The sequence below is a fragment of the Teleopsis dalmanni genome, chromosome 1 (assembly GCF_002237135.1).
Source record: "Teleopsis dalmanni isolate 2A chromosome 1, ASM223713v2, whole genome shotgun sequence".
NCBI lineage: Eukaryota > Metazoa > Arthropoda > Insecta > Diptera > Diopsidae > Teleopsis > Teleopsis dalmanni.
Window position 1 is genome coordinate 206,842,686 of NC_051846.1, and position 20,437 is coordinate 206,863,122.

Genomic DNA, 20,437 nt, shown 5'->3' on the forward strand with positions numbered 1-20,437 from the left:
GGTATAAATAAAATATTCAAAATATTAAAACATTTCCTTACAGCCTCGTCCGCCTTGTGTTCGGGAATACAGAGAATAGAATTGTTCAACGGCATTTTTGGCACGATTTCGACATAAACGGACATCTAGTTGTTGTTGGTGGAAATTTCTAACTTCAACAGACAATACATCGGAAACTAAGGTATTTGACATATGACAAAGTGGTTGCTTAAAAAAATCTTCTGTCATATGGGTGTTCGGAGTCTTGCCAACTTTTTCATTGAACTCCATTTAATATTTATTTATAGCAACAGACAGACGTGCGTTTTTTGTAAATCCTTTGTATATGTTTCAATCGCTTGTGCAGAAGTGTTTTCGATACGTATCTACTTTAATTTATATGTCAGTATGTATTGAATTATACGGGTATATAAGAGTATAACAATGGTACATATTCGTTCATACATATATATTCCGAACAGTATGTCCACGCATACTTTTGGTTGGCTTGGCATAAATTGCTGTCTGATATTCAATGATGTAGCCCAAATGTATCTTTGCCACAAGCGCAGAACGAGAATGTCGGGTAAATAAACCTAATGAAATAGTATAGCGGAGTCGTAAAACAATTGAGCAATTTGTGGCAATGAAATCGATTTTGTGAAATAATAAAATACTTAGTTTGGTTAAGGAAAATACTTATTCCTTTAAGCAATCTGCTTTAAGAGATATAAAATACATATAACAAGTGTGGAGTGTAAAATAAGCCAAAAAAAAGTGAAATCCAACAGATTTTTCCAGGCATATTTTGATTGTTGAACTCTTATGTTCTGAAAGGAATTGCAAGAAATTGATGGCTCTAAGGACTTGTATTAAAGTGCTCTTCTCTAAACAATGTGCACTGGATTTTTGTATTAATTTTCAACAATATTTACAACGAAAAATGTATTTAATATCAACACTCAGACAACTTCACAAAACATTTTGACTTGACTTTCTAATTGATTTGCAAGCTCATATTTTGTAGAATTTTACTTGATGTAAGTATCAATTTCTGACTGGTGTTTTCTTAAGTACCTGAAATTTTTCCGAAAATTTGATATTTAACAGGACTTCTACTTAACACTTACATAAGCTTCTAATCTTCTTATATTTTTTTTTTGATAGTTTTGGTACGTGCACATAAGCTTAGAACCTAAGAACATTAAATCCTCTTCAATTTAGATTGTTTATGAGTTGATATCTTAAGTGATTGTAGATACAAAATGTTTTTAAAATTGTAAAATATTTCCGTATGGTTGTGAAAAAAAAACATTCTGTTGTTATTGAATAAATCAGTTTATAGAAAAACTATAAACGATTAAATTTAATCCCATATTGAAGCACTTAAATGAAAGTACGAGTAAAGAAGTGGTAGCCATACGAGTAAATTATCTTAAATACAGCATCTTACGCACATTTCATTGTGGCATATAATACCTACACTTAATATACAGTTCTGATAAATGGCAAATATATATCAATCGTAGCCTTAAGTTACATATTCAGATACTATGAATTTACTTTAAGACGATTATATACATCAGATAGCAATTAAGAGGATTGTGTGAATCTAAGTTGCTTACGGCTTAGCTGGAGTATTTGATACTTTTTTTGGTAAGCATTCAGCGTACATAAAACAAGAAAAAATTATTCAACAGAAATTGATTTTTATGTATATAACCTCCAGACAAGCTATTATACATTGTGACCGAAAAGTTTTCGGAGGTTCTCATTTAAAATTCGCGCGCTGTATATTTTTCGATATTTTAAGTTTATGTAGTTTGGCAGCACTGTCCTTAATTACTATGCCAAAAATGAGCGCGATCTGTCAGACAGTTCGTTTACGGCAGCTGTTGAAACCAGTTCACCTCAGTAGTGCGTTGCGAAAAAAACAATGGAAAAAAATATTGAACAAAGAGTTTGCATCAAATTTTGTTTTTCGAACGAAATTTCGTGTGCAGAATCGTTGCGAATGCTACAAAAGGCTTATGGGGAATCAGTTTTATCGAAAACTCAAGTTTATGAGTGGTACAAAGCCTTTCAGGACTGTCGTACGACCGTCGAAGACATGCCGCGTTCTGGACGACCTTCGACCTCTACCACCGACGAAAACATTGAAAAGGCAAAGGAAATCGTGTTCAAAAATCCTCATGTGAGTGTTAGAGAGATAGCACGAGAGCTAGGCATCGGTCGTGAGATGGCTCGTTTGATTTTGGTGGACAATTTGTGTATGCGACGTGTCAACGCCCGGCTTGTTCCGATTCACCTCAATTTGTTCAACATTATCAACGATTTTAAGGCCAAACATTCAATAAATACCATCGAACAGCCACCGTATTCACCTGATCTTGCACCGTGTGACTTTTTCCTGTTTCCCAACCTCAAATTACCACTCAGAGGAACGCGTTTTGAATCCATAGAAGACGTAAAACAGAATTCGCAGAGGGAACTCAAAGCCATACCGGAAAGCGCCTATAAAAAAATGTTTTGATGATTGGAAGAAACGTTGGCATTTGTGTATCGCTTCTAATGGAGCATATTTTGAAGGAGATAAAATAAATATTGATGAAGATTAAGAATTTTGCGTTTTATTTAAAATTTCCGGAAGCTTTTCGGTCACAATGTATTCAAATAAAATATAGTTCAGTGTAACTAATTATCAAATATGAAAGCAACTTATTTAGTATTTAGATAATGTCAATTGGAATTTAAAGCAATTAGTTCACACAGGATTAGAATAATATAGAATAATATTAATTTGTTCTCCAAAAAAATATATCCTAATATAATTGCTTGGATTATAATTTATAGTTTATATAAAAACTCAATTAAAACTTTTTTAATATTGTTTATAAACTTTGAAACCACTGATGATGGATATTTTTTGTGATATCTGATATAGCTGTAACATTTTATTAATATATTTGTTTCAAATAGCACAGAAACGATTTACAATTTTATTACTTTAGGTTAGGCTTAGGCGTGAGTCTTCGAGTGACTCCATGTAGACCTCTTGATCCATTACGTTACCACATGGCTCTTATTATTTCGATGTTCATCATCATAATAATGAGTTGTTCAGGAGGTTATGGGAGATGAATTCCTGATGCACGATTTACTTTCTTCACGATTTTAGATATCAGTTTCGGATAATGCTTTGAGGTCCTCAAAAGACACGTTTTCAAGAAAATGCAACTCCACTTCTTGTCAATAGCTGATATCAATGATATCAATACATATTTATAAAAGCTGTTTAATTTGAGTTAAATAAAGTTTTTTTTTAATAGTATTCTTCTACTCTGCACCTTCTATTAATATTGTATCTACCATATTTCTTTTCCTATATTTGAAAGTGTTTCCTCATTTCCTTTGGTTATGAAATCTATTTAAAATTAATATAGATTGCCATGAATGTCAAAAAAATAAAATTTTTTTAATTAAATTATTTTCATTTGGAAAAAATTGTTAACTTCTACTTACATATAACAATTCATTCGCACGACATAGTCATAATTATATCTCTCCTACCATAAAAGTTGCATTGATCAAAGTAAGTAATTTTTTCTTAAGTAAAAAAAAACAAAAAGTCTATATTTTTCTAAACTTCAACAAAAAAGAAAATCGTAATTGATAGCGCTGAAGGTATATGTCTGGCAGTACTAATACTTTTGCATGCTGAGTACCTAACATTATAGAGATATAATGTGTTCTTCCTGGAGAAAAAGTCTCTAACATACCAGTACAAAATAAACAACTGATTAACCTAACAATATCTTTTGGTTCAAGATTCTGGACCACATCCAGCCTAATAAAAGTCAGATAAGCAAGCATATAACGCAAGCAGAAAGCATATACGAATATTTCTGTCAAAATTTTCGTAATCTGCTAGTGTTAATTATTTTTAATTACAATTTTGAAAGGTAGTAGTATATAGAAGTATGTCTCGATAGGAAATCGCTGATTAGGATCAGAGCTATTCACATTGTATTAATGAAGTCATATTGTATTATGTTAAGCCTTTGGCATGAACCCATTCTCCTATTATAAGCAGAATGGTACAGTTGCCTGCGTTTTTCAGACAAGTATTAATTGTGCATCCTATATAATCAACTTAAATACAATTGATCGAATATGAAAGCGATTTTATGACTCTTTAATCTTATCTTACCTTATCAATCTTATTGAGCCCTTGCATATAACATAATCCGTGACATTCGTATTGTTTTATTGAGAATCTCAATTGTACTTTAATTAGTGGATAAAAATGTGATTAATATATATTAACGCAAAATTTATTTAATTTTATTGAAGAAAGATTTTTAAGTCTGAAGCTTACTGAAAAGTTTTAGACATTTTTCCTTTCTTATACCGACAAATGAAGCTTTTTTTATTTTGGTTATCAAATCTTTTCAAAATTAACTTGGGTTGCGATGAATGTCAAAATAAAACTTTTTTAATTATATTAAGTAAAAAAAAAATAAAAATTCTATAACCTCTATTTACATTTACTAACTCGTTCCCAGACATCACTTATATAAAAAGAAGCTGCTTGAACATAGTAAGTCAATTCTGGAATTGAACTACATTAATACATACCTAGATATAATATATTATTATCTTATAATACAAAAAAAAAACTTAAGACTTTTCTAAGCTCCATTTATGATGTAAATCGTAATTACTAGAGTAAGAGTTATTGTGTCGGTGATATCTGAGTTTAAGTCTCTTTGCCTATTGACTTAATGAAAAATGGGTCAAGTAGGTATACATACTAAGAAAATTTAGCTCTATTGTATTTCTAAGGAAAGTGTCCTAAACTAACCTGAACAAATTAAAAAGATTAATAAATATACCAATATGCATTGGTCGAAGCGTGAAGACCTCATTCAGTTCAATGAGAACCAGGTAAGGTTTTGGCTTGGATATGAGAGTGTGATCTGATATGATAATAAGCAGACTTTTCACTTCGCATTTTTGATAAGCGGTAGACAGCAGGAGAATGTCTAAGAAGTTTAAATTGATTTGTAAAAGATATCAAATCATAAGGTTATTTATTAATTAGCATAATTTTTGATCATATGTAGTCCCAATTAGGGATGTTGTGAAATAAACAGTTTGGTATATCTTTTAAATTTCAGTGAAGTATGACTTTAAATATAATATTATTAATCATAGATATCATAGTTTTAATATCAAATATTTACTTCATTAAATAAAATTTTTTTTTTATCTGAAACAATTACAGAAGTGTTTGTTGCAGGATATAATCATTACCGCTGTCACTCAAATCTGATACCAATAATATTAATACTTTTGTGTATTACTCTATACTTTTGTAAATATATAAATTTGTTTTTAATATTTATCAATTTTAAAATCATATAATATATTTTATAGGTTTGTACTGAAGATAACGTCACTAACCATCCCTCGTCTCATTTTCGTTGTAATAATCCAAGTAACTATTGGTTGCTCAGTTTACACAGACTTCTATTACATATTCGGTAAGTTACATTATTTCCAAAACATATCTGTATTCTGCGCAAATATCAAAGGCAGTACCATGCTTCTGAATATGATATATAAAACTTAGTGATGTTAACACTTTCCTTGAATATCTTTATAATAATTTTAAAAGATGTACCGAGTTATTCATTTATAATTACATATAACAATAATATACTATTTTAATGGAATCATTACTTGTGCATACTATTTTATCAGATAGAGTCTGTCTAAGTTATTCTCTGCAATATTGTTTTATTAGTTAAAGATCTCAATCTAGAATGTATTTGCTGGAATATTCACTTAGTTCATCTAAGTTCGTCTGACGGAAAAGTTTTAAGGATGTCAGTTAAAGTTCTTAGATTTGCTACTAAGTCCATGAAATGCTTTTCTTTCATTAATAAATGAAAAGGTAAAAATCACACTTTGCCCAGTCAAGTAAATGTCGTATGTGATTGATCTTATTAATGATTTAATGATGCTGCGTGTAATTTCTAATAAATTGCCTATTATTGCCTACTATATTTTTAAAATGTTATGTTAATAGTCCTTACATCTCATTTACTATTAATATATATAATATTAAATAATTAAATAATAAATTTTAAATATTCCAGATTCAACACACCATGTTTGCCAACGGAGTGTGAGTTATTTAATTTATCTACTACTATACTTAATTTATATACATATACATTAAATATTAAAATGTTTTTCTGGTATTTAATACTTTTCTATTCGTATATAAAACTGTTAAATTTTTTTTTAGTACCACTTCTGTGGAACCAGAAATTAATCATCATTTGGAAAAAGTGAGTAAAAATTTAAATTTAGAATAATAAATAAAATGTTTTATTCTTATTTTCTTTAATAAAGTAATGTTATGAAATAATAATTTTTATAAAAATTTATTTATTATTACAAAATATTTTTTATTACAAAATTTTATTTATATTCTTTTTACAAATTGTTTATAATGAACTGTAGTTAATAAGAGAAAGCGCTATAGTCGAAGAAACAAATTACCACCAATGTCCGTATAACGCATATCACAAGATCTCTGAAGGGAAATTTCTGGTTCATTTACCAAAATGTGAAAAGTTATATAAATCTGATAATAAAAAAATCTGTCCTTATAATATAACTCATATAATAGATGAGCATGAATTAGAGGTTAGTTAAAAATTTTAGTTTACTTGCATAAAAAATTAAAAGAAATATTTTAAGGCTCATTTGATTACCTGTGAGACCCGTCCTATCTACGATCGTTATATGAGATCTCAAAAATTAAATCAAAACAACAATGTACCAAAATTTGAACCTCTTACTTCAAAAACGTCCTGGGATGATGAGCCCCCGGTTTTGACGTACAATCCTCAACAATATTGTTTGGCCAACCCAGTTTGTCGTAGCTTAAAAGGTGCGTCTAGGCTTCGCAGGCTAGCATTTCGAAAATTCGAACGCAAGCGTATAGCGGCCATAAAAGCTCGTATTAGTTCTGAAATTTAGGATTATTTTTTTTTTATCGTTTGGTTAAATTTTACAATGTTAATTTAGATTTTAGATTTTATTTTTACTCTAATACTTTTCTATATTTTTGTACACATATTTTTATTTTCTAATAATTAGGATTTTATTTGTTTAACGATTACATTGTTTTGTTAAGAAAAATAGATATGTATTAGAAGATAATCTAGATTCATTGATTTAACTAAACGAAAAAAGTCTTCCATTAGTTAGTAGACATTTCATCAAAACACCAAAGAAAAAAGTTGAAATTTTGCGTCATTAAGACCTTACCTTGAGTCTTCATTAATATGTATAACTGTATTTTGACAGTAAAAATCCTATCCATAAGAAACAAAATGATCCCGATAGAACCAAGATTACTATCAGAATTAAAAAACTGTGACCAAAAACTTCAAATGAAATCCATTTTTCATACATTTTGGATAGTCTATAGAATGGATTTTCAATAGATCGTTTAAAAAAAAGTTTCCATAAACTATTTTCGGGATTAATACACAAAAGTTGTTTATTTCATTGATCATTGGTTCTATTACGAGTTACATTTTTCCTTTCGTTCGAAGTTTTCATAATCACTAATTGATGGTAGCAAAGCATATTGTTGAGGATTGTCGATTTCACTGGAGCTCAAAAATACCGACGTGATTCGTATGTGACCAAATATTGAAGTAAGCAAATTTAGACATTCATTTCATTTGTTACGGGTTAGTTTTTTGGAGTCATTACGATCATGGTAACAATCTTAGCAGTTGTAAGATTGTGGTATGTGGAGTACAGAAATGTGGTCGGTTTGTCCTAGTGACTTGCTGACAGTGCAGCATCATACACCTGCATCTTCTCTCCTGCAGTATGAGTATCAGCAAGTCCAAATAATAGCTGATTGGACTTTCAAATGATAAAGGTAATCTTAGAAATATTAGAAACATACTAGTAACAAAATAAATTGGTAAACTTTACTTTCATTTTATATAATATGAAACCTATCTTCTATTTAAGTCTAAACACTAACGACGATTGATGACACCAAACTGTCGTATAATTCAACATTCTAATACCTGGGAAAGGTTAAGATATTTAACGCTGTTAATGTTATGTGGATCCTCACCAACGAATTTATATCAAATGACATATGGCATTGACATTGATGTGCTAGGTTTTTCCACGCGATAATATCATAGACTGAAAAATGCTAGCAAGAAGCTGGTGCTGCTGCAGCGACAACGAATAACTTACATGAATTCGTCTTAAACTTCTATTGAAGTCCTTCTCAACTCCTCCAACTACTAAATTGCAGCTGGTGTAAACTGGATTCCAATTCTTTGCTGCGGTTATCACATTGCGATGGGAATTGGTTTCAAATGTGAACTATGTGTGCTTGAGTTATCGCAGATGACAAATACTGCTCATATTTCATGATTGTTCCGTGTCATTTGCTGCGGTTATCACAGCACCTGATTAATCAGGTCTTTTCACCTGATTAAGGTTGTTATTATAGAGGTATTATCACCGATAAATACTTTTGAACTATGGTATGTTGCAATATATTGCAGCGTGATTGTTTTGGCAATCTAATGATTTAAGAGATCGATTCAGAGCGAATTCTCCTATGCTGTACAAAATAACGTATATCGACGATGCTAGATAGCGATGTTGTCGACAAACTCCCAAATCAATAAGTATCTCGTCACCAAACCACTGAAATTTTTATTTTCTTTTGCAAAAATCAAACGATAATGGCTGATTTTTTTCGGTGGTTAGCTTCATTAGGAATCAAGCATGATCTTACCACTTCTTAACTGTGAAAAGTGGAATAAACCTAAGGACTGACTAATAACTGTCAATGTACATTACAATACGGACTGCGCAAGCTTTTCCATGATAGACAAATCAGTTACCGTAATACATTTTTTAATTCTCCATCAAAGATTTTAAAGTAATTCAGTATACGAATAAACGAATCCAGCATATGATGGACTTCTGGTGAATATTTGTTATAAGATATCGACCTTTTTTCAATGGCTTCAAGTCTTGAATAATAAATCTCAACTATACTATTAGTTTTCGAAGCAGTGTTTACTATTAAATAAGAGAGCGTATTCAAGCCTGGTAAATCTGAAAACTCAATATGTTGATAAATACATCTGTTTGTCGGAGAATATTGTTCCCGAGACATTATTAATATCAGTAATTATGAAATCATAGACAAGTGGTAAAGAGGCGAAGGGCAAAGAAAGAGCAGTTATACAATATGGAATATAGGTAATTGTGGACAATTACTTTGTAATTATTAAATAAACAATTATATTTTTAGATACATTTTAATAATTATTCTGGGATAATAGCAACTATCTTTGTGGATATCCGATTTCATTTCACAGCCATTCATAAGTACACACTGAAAACCGGAAAACGAAGTTTTTCTACGTTTTTTTTCAAATGCAGAATCAATTGTGATTGATTTCCTCCGTTTTCTTGTGTATTAGTTTATATATATATATATATATATATATATCATTCATGAGTTTGCGCTATGTTTTGTTATGTCTGGATTATGGTTTTTTATTGATTTGTTTTTGTTTACTTGTTAGTTTTTAACAAATTAAAACATATTTTAATACTGAAGTCCGTTCTATTTATTTCTATCATACTTTATTTTAAAATGAATACTTTGGAAGTATGTATCCAGTTTAATTTTTTTATGCAGCATTTCGTTTTGCAGGTATTTCCATTAGTATCAATATTGAAAAAAATATTTGTCAAAAATTGAAACCTTTTTTGATTCTTATGAAATATACATCCTCATACACCATGTAGATTTAGAAGTTTAATTAACCTTTAATTTAAAATATCCATATCTATAAATCTTCATATGCAAGTGTTCATTATCGTCATCAGTGACTTATGTTTTCATACTTTCTTTTAAGAATTGGAATAAAGTAGACTTCTCATTATTAACGATTTTACATTAAAGTATCAGATGACAAATTTAAGCACTCTTGACTATAGCAAGTACCACCAATTGGTTAACTTAATATCCCAAACGCAAGTTATTCTTTGATTTGATACTGCGTTCCAATGGGTATTATCATCCTTGAGTTCAGAATTTTTTGTTAACTCAACGCTTAAGAGTAAAGAATTCACTTAGGAATACTAAAAACATACGTTACAATCTTAATTTTGTAGTCAGAAACTAAAACGAACAAAACATTTACAAGTTTTTATGTAAAATATGCACATGGGAATTATTTTTAAACGTTCAGACATTTTTAAGTGTCCATTTTAAAAATTTAAATTTTTAAATAAGTAAAAAAAATAAATTTGATAAGAATATTCAAACTGTTTACAAAAGAGCTGCAGCCTGTTGCCGGGCATAACAGGGTATACCCGGAGCACAGAAGGTTTATTAATGTATCAGTCAGTTTGAGTTTATACAACACAAAAATTTTAAAAAAAGGATATACATTGTGTTAAAGCTAACATAGTTGATTAGTATAAATACTATTAAGAATTGTGAAATCTATCCTACAATTAGCATTAATAGAACATTTCATGTTTTCATTGAAAATATTAAATAAGCATCGTTCTAGCTAAGTTAATTTTTTAATAGCCAAAAAAGCCTTTCAGATTTTATTTAATAACTTACTTGAGCAGAAATAAGATTTCATTATAAATCCATTATTAAAACATTGTTCATACGCCAGATCAAGAGAACCACCAAAACAGGTATAAGGACGAAAGCAGATGGTTTGAAAACAACTGTGTATAACACTTCCATTTAGATAAAAATAAAACAATCTGAGAATTTTTGAAGTTTTCAAACAGACAGAGATGTTTTCTACTTTTTAGAATTTAATGATATATTTTATTTTGCTAACAGATTATATATAGAAGCATTTCAGTACCCTAAGATGTTAAGCTTTTGGAGCGCTTGTCAGCTAGCTTTGAGAATACCATATATATAAATGTGCACAGCAATCGTCTTCAGCTGCTTCAACTTTGTGCAAATCTTCTACAGTCGCATACGTTAAGTGCACTACAGCAATTGTGTCCATTTAAGATATTCTTCCATGTCTCTTTCTTCTAATTATGTCTCTTATACGTTATTAGGTGAGGCATTGTTTTTTAGATTCATGAGATGACTATACCGCTATTGCCAGTGAATATGTCAATAAAGTCAATCAATATGTCAATCATTATCATACATATTATTCGGAAGCAATATTCGTCTCAATCTGCTTTGAACACGAAGTGGAATCTCATCATTCTCTGATAACACTCATCAGTTAGTTGTTCAGAACTAGTAAAGAATAACAGATCTTAAGAATTTTTCTTTCGAATATTCCTAGCAGTACCTTATTATGCTACGATAGTGGCCGTGATTGTCTCATACAGCAGCATATGTAGATTGAGTGGCCCCTGCAGCGTATCTTCGCTGGCGTACAAAGAGTTCAACATCTTAATTGCCTACCGATCCCGTAGTATCAGTTATTCACAATGAGAATTCTTCAACTGATTTTTTTGTTGGCATTAGTTTTAAGTCAACAGAGAGTTCTACATATTAACTATCTACCGAATTTATAGTATCGCATATTAGCTAATGAAATTCTACATTCGATGCCTTGAGTGATATGGTTTATGTTATTTGTGCAGACCCAGACCACGTTAAATGAAATTCTTGTGAGTTTCAAATATATAGCCACAAGGCAGTACTCGGTCATCTAAGTGACATATGTTTCTTCCTTCCGTTTTGTTATTCTTAGTAGTATAAAGACAAATATGCAAGAGTCGAAAACTTTAAGCTTATAAAAATTTGATGGAATTTTTAAGGTTGATATTTTATATACTTTAAAGAATTGCAACTATTAACTTATTTTTACCCTGTATATTTTAAACTCAAGAGTGTAGAAAAGTTGAAATTAAAAAGTTGAAGGCATCGAGAAGGCCGTTGACAGTTTTGTAGTTTTATTTTGCTTTTCGTCAGACAATCGCCCGCTATCTTATGCATCAGAATAAACTACGTCATCTTTTGTTGCTACTGTTTTTACAGTCCCTCGATGACGTACTTTGTTTGTTATTAAAAATTATTTTACAATTTTGCCTCAAATATTCCATGTTCCCTTTTGATTTTCCAATGATTGCAATTGATGATTGAAAGCTAACAAAGTCAAAGTTATGAAGACCCTAAGGAAAAAATATCGAATAATTTATGATTGCATAAACAAGAGTATTTTTAAAAATGTGTTCCATATCGAAAGATAATAAAAGTAACTTATGTAAACAATTGTACCAGACACATTTGCATGATCACAAACCATTGTGAAATTTATATAAAAATTGCTGTTAAACTTAAGCCAATTTATGTGCATTGCAGCTATTTTTGCTGATGCTGACCCATTTCAGGGACACTTGTGAAGTGTCAAGTTAAAAATCTATAAAATAAATTACTGAAGTCTTGCAGAATATATAATATAAGCTATAAAAATTGTTTGTTGTCAGCAAGTTTTTACAAATAAATCAGCACTACAGTGGAGATACGATTCTGGACATACAGTGCGTATGAGTAATTAAAAGGCAGAAACAAGGTTTGGTGTTTTGTTGAGTGTTTCTTGGGTAAGGAACGTTTAAAATTTACTTTTTGCATAAAACCAAAACTAAATTAAGAAGAAAGTCCGTTGTGTTTCAGAATATTGTGTTTCAAGTAAGAGACCTTTATTCCAGCACTTTAGTTCGTATTTTCCTTTTAAATGTTAAGTTTATCAGTCACCAAAGTCAGTAACTCTTTTGTGTCTAAGATAAGTCTTGCAAGCAATTGAGTTAAAAAAGAATGTTGAGGATTGAGAAATATTTTCAACTTTCTGGTTGAGCTTTAAAGAATTTTGTTCGAAACTTCTAGAATTTGTGTTTAAGATACTTTTGTTGTAATAAATTTATTACTGCATCCAAACTATTAAAACTTTGAGTATAAAATTGTAAAATTGTTTAGTGCTTTCATAATTACACATGTAACAAGGAACTATACTAAAAGCTGCTCCCAACAAACGGCTGTGTGAGGGACTATGCTGTTCCAGATATGCTGGAACAGATATCCTTTTATCTGAATTTAACTTTTTAATAATTTAAATTTATTACTTCGAAATGCGTACTCTCTGGTCCGCAATTCTTGCATGGGTGATGGGTGAGTAGTTGTATTATTCAGAGTTGAAGTTTTTATTTGTTATTTTTAAATAAATTTATGCAAATTTATGCAGCTTTTATTTTTGGTGTTGTTTTGTTAATTGAAATACAAAATCAACACAAGTTTTTAGGAATTCACAATTTATACTTTATACTTTCCACTTTAGAGGAGTGAAAAAAAGGAATCGTGGTAGTTTGAGCAATTTTAGTTTGTTAAAAATACACAATTCTTATTTTATTCTCGTCCTGGACTCTGTTACTTTTTATTTTTCGCATTTTAATTAAATTCTTCACTGAATTTTATTTAAATTCTATGCATATTTAAGTAACCTCAATTAAGAATATCGCTCGAATTCGCGTACTGGGCGTAGGAATGGCATTCAAATAATGGCATTTGGCATTTTTTTACAGATACTTTTGCGTGAGCTTTGGAATTCGTTGTTATCTTTTTATTGATTGTTTATGTTTCTTGTTTTATGGCTTTTTGCTGATTTAAAGTTTTTTATTATTTGTTTAAATATTTACGTACCATTGAAATTTTTTAGATATTTTTCCATTTTTTAACTCCTTTAATAAAGCATATCTTTGCACCTGCAAAAACAATAAATTGCGCTTTTCTCTCGAACTCAATAACATCAAAGCTATGATAATAAAAATAGCTTTGAAAGTATTTGAAAAATCCATACAATTTTATTATTTCTAAAGAATAAATAAGTTTAACTCAATTTCATCGCTTTGGTATTCAATTTTTATGGTATCGAGTTATGCGTAAAAATTTTATAAACAAAAAATGTTTATAAATACTATAGATGCAAGCTATCGAGATAAATAAGCAAGTTTTTAAAAATAATTTATATGTTCCATGAGTGACTCAATATATAAGTGTTATTCGAATCTTTATTTTATAGTCAATCATCCAATTTAATTTATGAAATCTAATCTTTGAAATATATGCATGAGAGCAGATGTGATAACAGTTTTTTTTTTTAATTTTATAAAATATATTTTCAAAAATATATGAATAGAGTTTTATTACTGAAATGCATAGTAAGCTTTTAGAATAAATAGAAAATAGGGTAAAATGAAACTCTGACTGTATACATTGTCTTGTAAAAGCTAAGAATGGTGATTAGGATGCGAAGAACTATAACTACTCCACTTCGATAAGTATTGTATTCAGCACCGTTCAACTGCATTTCAATATAAGTATTTAGCTCAACTGTCGTTATAATTAGAGTTTAATTTATAGTAAAAATTGAGTTCTTGAGTATTTTACGCTATAGGAAACATAACACGTATTCCCACTTTTTGAATTTGATATATATAGCAGATTTTGAATAATGTGAAATTGCAAAAATCTTGAGAAACTATACTACATATTTATATTTATATATTAAGCCAATGGCATTTACATTAGATTAGGTTGAAGCGGCGGTCTTGTGTATCAAAGGTCATTTGAGTATAAACAATAGCTCCTTTTGATATTACGACTGAGACACTGTCCGTATACTGGACCCAAAGCATTACCTTGAAGGTAGAATATCAAAGCATCACACGAACAGCAACACTTTGATGCAGTAATACTTACCTATTATAGTAGTATATCGTATCTAGTATAGTATGTAGTATAGTATAAGTGTATAAGTATTTTTATTATTATATTATTACATATAAGAAATATGTAACATGGCAACTCTAGTTTGTTAAGTTCGACTTTCATTATATATCATTGAATTTTTAAGTGAATAAAAATATCACTGATAAATAGAACAGTTCGTTTCAACTAAATTTTGAGTGTTATGGCAATTCATAGTCTGATGTGAAAAGTCAAATTTAAAACTTTGGATCTTATAGTATATGAAAAGATGTTCCTTGACGTAAGGATACTTATTTCCTTTTAGTAAGATTGTACGAAAGCTTCCAATTTTCATATTTTTTGCAGTTTCGGTTTAAAGTCACCGATTAATGTGTGTAACTGTCATATGGCCTCCATTCAATATTTAGACTGCTTGTTAGCGGTGTTAAAATCGTACTGGTTTTATACACAGATCTCCGACATTTTAGTGCAATGAAACTAAATAACAAATTAAACCGCTAGCTTTGTAAATTGTGATCCAAACGTGATGGTTAGATAAATCGATTTTTGAACTAAATAGATGTTACAGAGTCTCAAACAACGAAATGAACTACTTCGAATCAGTGTAGTTTACATGTTCCCTGTATATTTAATGTTCTGGTTTTTAATTAAAGAATCAATAACCACCTGAATCTTCTATAACAAATACTTCTTGTCATGTGCCAAATTAATTTAGATGTGCCAGTTTCTAATTAGAGCATCAACGACAAGGTGTATCTACTATATTAAACACCTTATATCTTGTATTGAAAAGTTTAGTTTTCTATTTTAAAGCTACTGCAGATCAAATTGACTATTATAACTTTGAAATGTGTCAAACAGTTTAAATTCAACTGAGTCCCGGCAAACAACATGAGCAATCGTATAATCATAAAACAATAATCTAATGAATAAACACACATCGGAAAAAGTAAACAGTATTTCCATAACTCCCCAACAGCATATCAATAATGCTTCCTAATACGATTTATCAAAGCAAGTATCTCAGATTGACAATTGGGAAAATTGATATTTGTGGAAAATCAAATGCTCCGTGTGCATAAGTCAAGCAAATTCATTGGCTTCCCTGTCAAATGTCAACACATACGGATGTGTGAGGTGTGGTATGTTTGGACAAGAGTTCTTTGAAACTTTGTTACGTAGCTTCATCTCTTTATGAGCACTGACAGAGATTAATTTGCTTATATTATTAAAAGGAATTTTATATGTGAAGTAATTTAAATATTTTATGTTTTCGATGTGCTCAAATGTGTTATAAGCGCGCATGTTTAATGTTTGGAAGTCCAATTTTTAAATTTAAAAAAATATATTTACAATTCTTAAGCCTGCCAAAATGGGATATTACATATTATATTCCATTGTGTTGTGTTGTGTTGTGCTGTGCTGTGCTGTGCACGTCCTTAGTTCTGTATTTCTGTGTTTCTGGTTTCTGTGTTGGTTAAGCACATCGGCAAACTGCCAAAAACTTACGTACGAAAAGTAAACAATATTTAAAATATCCTCACACAATTTTTATGTTTTCATGTAATAAAAATGTAGGAAAAGCATAAACAAACGTACGTCATACCAGTCACATCAATAAGAATGTAACCCATATCAAAATTCATAAAGCCCTGACAAAATAAACAGACGAAAAAGCCAATATACACGCACACAGATACGCGCACACATGTGCAATAGTGAAAACACAATAAATTTCACAGGAGGCGGGGAGTTTATGAGGCAAAAATTAAATTGATTGAAATTTACCTTAAAGTTGATGTGTTCATATGAAATATTTGCACTTAAAAGTGCACACGGGGCGTATGAGTATCGCTTATGTCTGCCGCTCGGCATATTAAAGCTTGTTACGTATACGCACCGCAGGACGATGTGTTGATACAAATGTGTTGACATATGGGCACAACGCAAAGGTAAGATATGTTGCACATAAATAACGCACAAGCACAGCAACAAAGCCTGAGAAGTAAACAAGTTGCTGTGATGTGTAAACAAGCTTCTTTGATACTCCATTTTTTTTTCTTCTTTTTCTACTTCTTTCTTTTCTTTTATTAAAATAAATTTTTCCTTCCGGCAGGTAATGCACTGTGATAAACTCGTACTTTACTCAAACGCTAAAACACCTTCAATTACCGGCATATAAAATGTACATTAAGTAACATGTAGCAAACAAACAACAATACAACACGGGCGAAGAGAGAAAAAAACAAATAAACTCTTAGCAAATAATAATAAAAAATAAAACAACAACAACAATCACACAACACAACAACAAGCGTATTTACAAATTGGAGGTGTGCACACAATTCGAAAAAGGATGTTGTGCTTGGCTCTGCTAAGCGCTGCTCGGTTGTTAGGAGATTTGCGCTATTTTCACTTGTTTTTGGTTTTGATTTTGTTTTTGCTTTTGTATTTATATTTCATACTGGCGTCGACGTAATAATGGCGTCTATGTTGTTGATAACAGCGACGACAACAACAACAACAACAACAAATTAGGGTAATGTGTAATTAGGTTTATGTAATGTTATCCTACCTACCTGCGTGCTGTGCTGTGCTGTGTTGTATTGTGTTGTGTTATGCGCTGTCAACAATCGAAGTTGTTGGTTGGTGCAGTTTGGTTGGTTGGCATTGTTAGATTCTTTTTTTTTTCCTCAGCGACGTTTTCATTAATAAAATTAAATGCGACTACAGCAGCGGCAGCGGCAGAGACAACGACAACGCCAACGGCAACGGTACTGACGCTGACAGCAGCACCTGTTGTGAAATATTGTCGACGTTAATTGTAAGTGGGCGATTAAATAGATTCCATTTCAAAGTTACACTTTCGCTGTGCCCTTGTAATTTACTCGCGTGCTTTCATAATTCGTTTTTGTGTACTTCCCCGTTTTTTTCCTTTTTTTATTTTTGTTTTTCTTTAATTTATTTGAGTTTTTCCTACTTACGGCGTTTTAATGAAACGATTACATTAAATTATGAATCACTGTTGACTTTTCTTCGATTAATTTGGCAAATTATTGTTGCGCACATTTATTAATTGAATGGACGGATGGACGGACGGACGACGGTAATTTGTTGGGAGTGGAGTACGTGAGGTAATTAGCTTAGCACAAACGATGTAATTTTTAATAAAAAAAATGGAACTAATTTTTTTTTAGAACTACGCAAAAATTCTTTTACAAGTATTAGAGAGAAAAAAATATTCAAATAAAAAAAAATAAATTCAATTAAAGAGACAGAAAGACATATGAAAAGGATATCACATAATCGATTAGAAAATCAAAGACTATCTAAATAAAATTATGAAAAATAAAATCACATAAAATTAGTAGATATGGAGGGTACAAATGTATCAAATTTAGGTGTTTCTATTAAGAAAATAGAGTTTTTCGTCATAATTTAATTTAAAATCAAAATAACGTATTTTTATATTTGATTGCCATTGCATTAATAATATATTTCAATGTAGTTGTAATATAACTAAAATCGTATACATGCCATATATGTTTAACATAAATCACATCATAAATACTGATAAAATTTAAACACCAACATATTATCTGATTCATTGTATATTTAAAATTATGTTAAACTCAATCAAGTGGCTATTTGGACGGTATTATGTTATGTGAATCGAAAACAAGCTACTAGTATACAAGCAGATATTACTTCCAATTTGGATTTACGAATCTTAACTCTAGGTTTGCACGTCTAAGCCAAATAGACAGATGATCTAACGATATTAAAACAACAACCTAAGAACAATTACCAATGCTATATGTATGGTCTATATTAATGGTCTATAAATCTTTTATCACCCTATGGTACATTCTTCTATGCTCCAAAATAGTTCATTAATTAATATTTGTAGCGAGGTACCGGTTTCATTTAAGTACATTTCGGAGCCTTTTCTAGCCATCTCGTTAGCTAACTTATTCCCATCAATATATCTATGCCTAGAAACCCCGCCAAGATTACTTTAAGAGCTATTCGAGTGACATATTGTGTTAACTTATACTTGTCTGGCTGGTTTTTTGATTGCGTATAACACGGTTTAAAAGATTCTGCTGGTAACAGGAAAGGTAAGGTATTACTATCTTGTATACATATCTCTTGAGTAGATATTCGTTACCCTTCTACTATCCGTCTTTAAGTCATTTGAATAGTTAGCAACTCCAGAGTTATCTGTGTGAGATCCCAAATCCCAACTTTCTTTGGTACGGTAGAAAGTTCGAATTCGAATACTTAAATCCAAAACTGTTATCATGTAGCCTACAACTGACTCCAGACCAGTCTAAATCTGTGCTAACTGTGTTTAAATCCGATATACAGATGTCAATAAGACCTTTAGGTGCAATCGAAGTAAATACATGTGTCATTTGAATTAATTCCAATAGCACACCAATAGTCCTAGTCCCAGTTCAAAATAAATCTACAATAAAAGTAACTTAATAAGTGGTTTCGTTAGTTGATGTACAAGATTATTAAATGTAAAAAGCAACTAAAATTCTAATTTGTATTTGAACTTCATCCATAAAGTTTTGCTTGGTTCATAGTTTTTGTTTTCTTGCTTTTATTGCTCATAGTGGACAAACAGGCGACTTCCAAACTAGTAAATACTTTTGAAATGATGCCTTTATGTCTTCTTTCAGGTGTGCTTTATTTGCTTTCATTGAAAGTGATTATCTCCAAACAAAGTTAGTTCACATTCAAATCTTAGCTTAAATCAACTTAAATTGAGTTTGTTTCCAACGCTGTGGTACTCCCGACATTCTGAGGGGAAATGATAAATTTGCTAAGTCAATGCGAGTAAGTTTTTATTTGCCAGCATTTCATACAAACGTTTATCGAGTGATTTATTACATCATTATCATCAAATTTGCTTCAAATGACCACCTCAGTGATAATCTACGGACACGTTCTATCTACGGCAGCGTGTGGGAAAACTTCATGGAATCTTCTTATGCGGAAGTGTAAGAATTCATTTGAGTGTGGGAGTCGTACATCAGATTAACACTGCAGCTGGACACAGCAGTGAATTCATTTAAGATGTAAACTTAAATTGAGTGTGTAACTATGTAGGATTAAATTTTAATGAGCAGTGTTCCTGTTAAAACGAAATAAATTATCTTCTGTCTCTTTGAGTTGCTGCAAAATGTAGTCAGTTGCTATGCAGGGAAACATCAGCAAAAAATTAAGCTATTTCTACATCATTCACGATTTCCTTAGTAAAGGATGTTAACGTATGGCAAGCTGCTTGTATCTTAGCGACGGATATGTGGGAAAAAGTTTCAACAGCACGCATATATATATTCTGCATACATGCATTTTCATTTGTATACATATTGCGATTGTGTTTCTAGTTGGATTAGGAGTCTTAGTAGAAGTGTTTATTACTATGCTTTGGAATGAAGAAGAGTTCATAAAAACCAACCTATGCAGTTAACAAAAGCCGCTGCTTGAAAGTGAAATGCCTTAATCTGGATAGTTTTGGGAATTTTCACTAAAACTACTCAATAGTCCCATTTTTACTTTCTGTGCATCTCTTGGTCTGGTTCGAATAGATGTCAAATT

At 30.6% G+C, this 20,437-nt stretch overlaps 2 long non-coding RNA genes across 2 annotated transcripts; both read left to right on the plus strand.

Moving 5' to 3' along the window:
• Window positions 1-5,270: 5,270 nt before the first annotated feature.
• On the plus strand, window positions 5,271-6,167 carry LOC119668226. Its single transcript, XR_005251470.1, has 3 exons — window positions 5,271-5,356; window positions 5,419-5,525; window positions 6,144-6,167. It is a non-coding gene; the product is annotated as an uncharacterized LOC119668226 (long non-coding RNA).
• A 1,382-nt stretch (window positions 6,168-7,549) lies between these two features.
• LOC119675058 lies at window positions 7,550-9,514 on the plus strand. The gene is made up of 3 exons (XR_005252220.1): window positions 7,550-7,954; window positions 8,050-9,312; window positions 9,365-9,514. It is a non-coding gene; the product is annotated as an uncharacterized LOC119675058 (long non-coding RNA).
• The last annotated feature ends 10,923 nt before the right edge of the window (window positions 9,515-20,437 follow it).